Below are 6,421 nucleotides of genomic sequence, written 5' to 3' on the forward strand. Positions count from 1 at the left end.
AGTTTAACGCCAAGGATTGTTCAGTTGTTTTAATCAACTGTTTATTAGAAATCTTATCAAACCAACCATAATCATAACTGGTTTTTATATTAACTTTCGAAATAGTCCATTTGCTTAGCAAGTCAAGGTTTTGAGGTATATCTACCTCTTCTAACCGAGTAGTTTTAATATCTTCTTGATCCATAAAAGAGAGAATATATCTATGCCGAAATTCTTCACATCAATTATATATATACCATGAATGTTCCAAGGCTCTGATACCAACGATACATGATCACTGATTTGGCGGTAATCCACCAAGTCATAGATCAAGCAAGTCAATATCCTTAGAGGTAGTCCAACTACATAAGAATCGAAATACACAAGAATTTTAACATAGTTTCTCAGACTGCATGCTTAATTTATTTTACCCAAGCAAAGGGCCTATCAAGAAACTAATACATACTTTTATTGAGCTCATGTGTCTGATAGTTCTAACCAGGTATGAGGCGCCCTACTTATCAAACTTAATTTCGGGCTAAAAATCACGGCTCATCAGACGGAGTCACAAAGACAAAACCAATAAAAGTAGTACTAGATCCGACTGTACCTCAATCTCAGAACCAAGTCGAGAAGTCATACTAAAATTCTTCTATATTTAAATAAAGCTTAGATCTGTTCATGGTCTATATAAAAGAGAAGTTAGTTATCCGGCATAGATATAAATTTTTTAGCCGGACATAGTCACGGCTTAGATCGAGAATTTATAAAATTAAAAGACAGGAATAAAGAGCAAAGAAAATACCTTGTTGTTACCAAACCGCACACTTTACTATTCCGGCCAAAATCCGGCAAGCTTACAATACTTAGTAAGAAAAGTTTACAAGAGAGAGAGAGTACAAAAGGGAAGAGAGGGTTTCTAAAACCTGCTCTCAATTAAAGAAAAACAAACTTATTTATAGAAAAAAGAAAGCATCTTTGTACAGGATACTGGGCCCCTATCTGGGTCCTGGTAACAGTGTATTTACTGTTGGTGAGCAGTGTTGCTACAGTAGTGCGTTAACATTTTTCATAGACATATAAATGAAAATTAATTATTTTTCTCTTTGTTAACATTTTTCATAGTAAAATAATTACTGTTGAATAGCCAATCTTCTATCAGAAGTAAAAGAATGTCTATTATAAGGAATACTTTTATCATCAACTGCATACAAATTTTTCCATCGGAATTTTGAATAATATGAGAATACTCAGAATTAGTGACAACATCGGTCATTTGCTCAGGGGGTATAACAGAATCTAAAATTCAAGTAGTAGGAAAATTAATTTCTTCTCATTTTATAGGTCTTCTAGTAGTGACCTTAGATCTGGCGAAATTAGTTTCTACCAAAATAGTTTGATCAGATGTATCATACAACTTACAGCTAGGATTCAAAGTAGCAAGTAATTTATAATAGATTCTATATGACAAGCAAATTAATTCAGATCCAGGTGCATAGTTATAACCATGCGTTTTAACATTCAAAGTTAAAGCATCTAATATATTAGAATCAGTCAAAGATAACTGCAAATTGGGCTGAGCATTAAAATAAACTGGACCATAGGCCACCGTAGATTCTATCGAACCCATCAAGGATTGACGAAAATTTAAATTCCTCGCATCTCGTAGAGCAGCTAAGAAAATCTCTGGTAACCCTTTAAGAGTTAAAGGTTTAAAAGCAATTTGAACCATGCCAATATGCAAGAATTTATACTGAGATTTATAAATTTCTGCTGATAGGTTTTCTTGACTTCTTTCCTAATAAAGATTTGGTTACAATTTTGAAGGCAGTTCCTCTTAATAGAGATTTAAAGGAACTTATATTATGGAGAATTATAGACGGAATGGTGATAGATATCGTCAATGATTACATGATTGAACAAGAGCTTTATGAAAGATTTTATTGTAATGATGTTTATAACCTCTTGAATGATTAAATCTCTTGAATGATTAAAACTAAATGCTATGTTTGCAGGATGTATCCTCCTTGGATAACCAAGGCTAGAGGAAAAGGCAGTTATACTCGCGGAAGGGGAAGATCATCCCCAAGTTCATCAAGATCATCATACGGATCTTCATCATCTAGTACTCCAATTATACAAATAGGAGGAATGAGTTTATATAACTTATACTCTAGAGCACAAGAAAGAGCTTCATCATCAATACATCTGGAAGATATTCCAGAAAGTGATCCATTATATGCTTAACTACAGGAGTTCCTAACTCAAAAACAAGGTGATTCTTTTGCTTCAATCGCCAAAGAAGAAGTTGATGATATCAAAACATATGAAAAGGTAGAGAAAAGAGAAATGATATTTCTCTTAGAAAACTCTGACATATAGAGAAAAGAAGAACCTTGGAAGATATTCTAGAGGTATTTATAGTTTTCTTTATACTTCTGGTTCCGAATCAGATTATGATGATTCTGAAGCAAGTTATGCCACAGAGGATGAGCAACCTGAATCTTCTAATAAGGTGCAACAAGATTCAGATGATGCTTGCAAATGTCATGGTGATAGTTGTCACTGTGAACATGATGAATTCCACAAGATGCAATCTCAATTCGAAGACATGAATATGTTCACCATCACTGCAGACAATGTGATAGAACTTATAAAGGAAGTTACTGATAATACTCTTCGTGAAAAGATCATTCAATTGGCTGCTGGTAAAACTAGTTCTTCATCTAGTATTCCTAATGATAAAAAGGTTAAAGATGAGTTTAATTATTCTGCTCCTTATTCTTTTTCTGAAGTTCATAATAGACTCTCTTCTAAACAAACTATGGTTATTCGTGATACCTCTTTTGATGATTTAAAGGGCGAAATTGAACATTTGAAGGAAGAATTAAAATTTCTTAAACAAAACCATATTATTTGTGATCACCGTCTTACTCAAATTGAGTCTGCTAAATAGCAAAGGAAAAAATAAAGTTGATGAATCTATTGCTGAGGAAAATACTCCAGCTAACACTTTTAATATTGATCTGAAACCTTGATTTGTTAAACAAATGGACTATTCCGAAAGTTAATATAAAAACCATTTATGATTATGGTTGGTTTGATAAGATTTCTAATAAACAGTTGATTAAAACAACTGAACAATCCTTGGCTTTAAACTCGTCCGAACAAACTATTCGCTTATTAAATAAGCGTGATATTGAATTATATAAATCTCAGTATAAATTCTTGCATATTGGCATGGTTCAAATTGCTTTTAAACCTTTAACTCTTAAAGGGTTACCAGAGACTTTCTTAGCTGCTCTACGAGATGCGAGGAATTTAAATTTTCGTCAATCCTTGATGGGTTCGATAGAATCTACAGTGATCTACAGTGACCGATCTACAGTGATTTACAGTGACCATGGGACCCTTATCAATGGGTCCCATGGTCACTGTAAATCGGTCACTGTAGATTCTATCGAACCCATCAAGGATTGACGAAAATTTAAATTCCTCGCATCTCGTAGAGCAGCTAAGAAAGTCTCTGGTAACCCTTTAAGAGTTAAAATACATCTAATCAAACTATTTTGGTAGAAACTAATTTCGCCAGATCTAAGGCCACTAGTAGAAGACCTATAAAATGGGAAGAAATTAATTTTCCTACTACTTGGATTCTAGATTCTGTTATACCCCCTGAACAAATGACCGATGTTGTCACTAATTCTGAGTATTCTCATATTATTCAAAATTCTGATGGAAAAATTTGTATGCAGTTTGATGATAAAAGTATTCCTTATAATAGACATTCTTTTGCTTCTGATAGAAGATTGGCTATTCAACATATTTCTCCGATAGAACCTCTTTATGGTCCAGCTAGAAATCGCGCTGCCTCTTTGCATACTTTATCGACAGTTATATATGCAGAAAAACAAAAAATAAAAATTGATCCTTGGTTAAACATTGTTCAAACTAATGACAAATCTTCTGACATTTCTGATAAGGATATTCCTTCTGCATCCAAGATGGATTTTAATCTAAATGGTACTTAATGATGAGTGAACATCAAATTGATTTTAGTCCAGGATCACTGGCAAGAAAATATATTCAGAATGAATTTTCAAATGAAAAATGGAACCGATTTAAAACATGGTTTTTTGACACTTATAGTAAAGAAGATTTAAATAATATTTCTCAAAAATTTTATGAAACATGTGCTCTACATAATCATATTATGTTCTTTGTGCCATGGTTTATAACCACTTATTTACCTTTATTCATCAACGTTCTTGAAAGATCTTACAAAGATGAATCAGGTAAAATTATTAATTCAATTTATTTTACCCAAGCAAAGGGCCTGTCAAGAAACTAATACATACTTTTATTGAGCCCATGTGTCTGATAGTTCTAACCGGGTATGATGCGCCCTACTTATCAAACTTAATTTCGGGCTAAAAACCATTATCAAAAAATAAAAATAAATCATCCAAAATTAGACATATAAATGAAAATTAATTATTTTTCTCTTTGTTAACATTTTTCATAGTAAAATAATTAGGGCTAGTTTCAAATATATACAATAAAGTGTTTAATTTATAATAAATAGGGAAAATTACTTATACACACACATTTACTTACCTTAATATCCATTTATCCCTATCTTTTTTAAAAAAATCAAAAATCCCTTAATCCCCCCAATTCATAAAATCTTCCAGATACATAAATATTTCACTCCTATTTTTAGCCTACACCCACGTTTCCCACTCCCCATTTCACTCCTCCATTTTATCCCTAAATTCTCTCCACTTCTTTAGCAATTACAAATTTCAAATTCATTTTGATTTTTAGAAGGTGTCTCTCTCAAGTTTATCAATTAATTTATTTTTGAATTTCAAATCTTTTCTATTTCCAATTAATGATTTCAAATTATTCAAGAGGTAGATTTCTTTCCATCACTTCAATTTTCGATTTCTTTTATTATTATTTTTTAAATAAAAATAAAATTACCTCCGCCCCTTACAATAACCTTTGTTTTGTGCTATGTATCGTGTTCATATTTAAGGTATTGATACATAACTCTAATGTTGTTGAATCTTTGATTAGTGTTTATCATGTTCAATATAAATGTACTTGATACGTAAACTTTGTGTTATTTATCACACACAAAAAAGAAGCTATTTTGAAACAATTACATGTACAATGTATTTTTTTAATTTTAAAATATAATCTTTCTCAAACAAAATAAGATACATAAATAATAATGTATCATACACTAATTTTTTAGTTATGATACGTAAATTCAAATTTATGCTAAATGTATCTGATACATAACAATTACCAAACAATAATGTATCGATCTCAAACTTAAAATCTTATGAGCAACACTTTCTTATTTAATGTATCTAGTAAAAATACCACACTTATCAATTTAAATTGAAAGGATATTCATGATCTCAAATAAAATAAGATACATAAATAATAATGTATCATGCACTAATTTTTAGTTATGATACGTAAATTCGAATTTACACTAAATGTATATGATACATAACAATTACCAAATAATAATGTATCGATCTCAAACCTAAAATCTTATGGGCAACACTTTCTTATTTAATGTATCTAATAAAATACAACGCTTATCAATTTAAATTGAAAGGATCTTCATGATGTATCTTCTCAAAATTTTCGATAATTTTGAATCAAAATTGAAAGAATCTTCAATGAACTAGGAGAATAATTTTGAAACTCAAAATTTCAACAATTTTGAATCAAAACTGAAAGGATTTTCAATGAACTGGAGAAAAATTTTGAATCTCAAAATTTTCAACAATCTTGAATCAAAATCGAAAGGATATTTGATGAACTTGAAGATTCACAAAAGAAATCGTTTGTCCAACAACAATTCCATCACTTTTGTATCCTTCATATATAACTCGCCTCACTTATCCAAAATTCTGACAAAAGTTTTTATGAAACAGAGAGAACGATTAACAAGAAGAAAAAATTAAATTTTTGAATTTTTTGGTTTGTTACACTATAGGATTTTGAATTCTTGACAATAATTTGGAATGAAATAGCGTAATTTATGTGATCTTAATTTGATTTTCAGTCTTTTTCCCCCTTGATTAGTGCAACAGATGGATACTATGAGATCTTAATTTGATTTTTCAACTTTTTTTTTCCCCTTAATAAGTGCACAGATTGTTACATAATGTATCAACAATAATGTATCCGGATCCTTAATTATGTATCCGAAATGCCTAAAAAATATGGGATTTATGTAATTACATAAATAATAGGGATAGAAGGTAATTAGATTTTACACTGTGATATTTATGTAAGTTATACTAATAAATATAGACATGTTTTATTTACATAACTAATAATCAAAAGGCATAGGAAAAAAATATACACTGACTATACAATATAGCGTACCTATGTATGAGCTACACACTGACTA

The sequence above is a fragment of the Solanum tuberosum genome, unplaced genomic scaffold (assembly GCF_000226075.1).
Source record: "Solanum tuberosum cultivar DM 1-3 516 R44 unplaced genomic scaffold, SolTub_3.0 scf00098, whole genome shotgun sequence".
NCBI classification, from domain to species: Eukaryota; Viridiplantae; Streptophyta; class Magnoliopsida; order Solanales; family Solanaceae; genus Solanum; species Solanum tuberosum.